Source organism: Crocuta crocuta, unplaced genomic scaffold (assembly GCF_008692635.1).
Source record: "Crocuta crocuta isolate KB4526 unplaced genomic scaffold, BGI_CrCroc_1.0 scaffold516, whole genome shotgun sequence".
Lineage (NCBI taxonomy): Eukaryota > Metazoa > Chordata > Mammalia > Carnivora > Hyaenidae > Crocuta > Crocuta crocuta.
The window spans coordinates 2679985-2681469 of record NW_027529538.1 but is presented as its reverse complement, the minus strand read 5'-3'; the positions used below and the strand labels follow the sequence as shown (position 1 = coordinate 2681469).

General features: G+C 32.5%; 1 protein-coding gene across 1 annotated transcript in view; it reads right to left on the bottom strand.

Moving 5' to 3' along the window:
• Window positions 1–1485, bottom strand: part of LOC144229329 (nuclear autoantigen Sp-100-like) — a 58437-nt gene that overhangs the window by 56118 nt on the left and 834 nt on the right. The window lies entirely within an intron of this gene.

Sequence of the window (1485 nt, the reverse complement as noted above, 5' to 3'; positions counted from 1 at the left end):
TGATATATATATATATATATATATATATATAGTTTACAATGGAGCCTGGAGAGATCTAGAAACAAATTCAGATACCTTATCTTCCCCCCCTCAAAAAAAAAAAAAGACACAATCAACTTAAAGAAATAGAAATAACAAGAAATGAAAAAGCTACTAAAAAATAATTGTTATGAAAGAAAAGTTTGAGACCACCGTTGTGAGCGTAAAGTTAAAAAGTGAAAGAGATGAAAATTTAGGGGGCAGACAAAAGCTGTGAAGGCTAGCGTTGCTTCAGAGGAAGAATCATTTTGCCCCACAATTGAAAAAGAAAATGTTTTTCTGAGAGGTAAGAGAAGAAACTTCCTGTGCAGTGAAGATAGAATTGAATCTTCCATCTTAAGAACACAAGAACTGTGGTTAAAGAGTATGCATGAAATTCATCAGTAATTTTTCTGTATCACTTTAATTATTTATAACAATGGGGGTGTCTCTAGCTTATAAAATCAATAGTAAGTCTGTACTGTAAATTGTCAGCTTTGATAAGATAAAGTCACCATAAACAGAGTTCAAAGACAAGGTGAGTATATTTATAACTTTCAGAATACTTAGCAAATTCTCCCTTTTCATCCAAGAAAGGACAATTATGTCAACTCAACAACATCGGCAATAAATAAATCAGCAATACACAAAAGAGGCGAACAGCCAATAAACATTAAAAACTGTCCAAACCTCCCCTGTAACCATGAAAATGCACATTAAAAGAATATGTAGCTCCTTATCCAGCACCTTTGCAAAATTTGGGCACGGGGAGATGGTTATCTCATTTGATATTGTTAAGAGAATATATTGGTTCAGCTACTTAGAAAGGCAATTTCTCAGGGTCTATAATCAAGTAAATATTAATAACCTTTGCCTCCACAATTCCATGTTTTTGGTTATCGACACAAGACAGATACTTGTAAATGTGCAAAAATGTAAGGAAATAGATTATTCTTACCATAGCTCGTTGGTAAAGTGAGCAACTGAATATGAACTAAATGTCCATCAATGGGCAGTGGGAGTGGTTTAAAAATTATGCTATATCAATTCTACAGAATAGGACGTAGCTCTTAAAAAGAATGAAGTAGATCTATATGATTGTTAAGGTGATCTCTAGGATTTTCATTCTTAAAATAAGAGAAAATGAAAAATGGGAAACAGCATATACAATAAAATCCCACTGATTAAAAAACAAGGCACAAAGTGCATATATAGGAAAATAAGCTATACATGGAAATGCACAGAAAAATATCTGAAAGGCTGTGTCCAAAACACTTAATAGGTCCCGGATAAGAAGCTGCACTGGGGTAGACCGTAAACAGGACTTTTCCCTTCCTTATTTTCATTTTGTGTAAAACTTTATGAACAAGAATGTATAATGTATTTCTTTTGTATGAAACAACAAATTAATTAAAAATATTAAGTAATATCACTTCTGATCTAATGCTAGAGAATAAGATAGGGGGA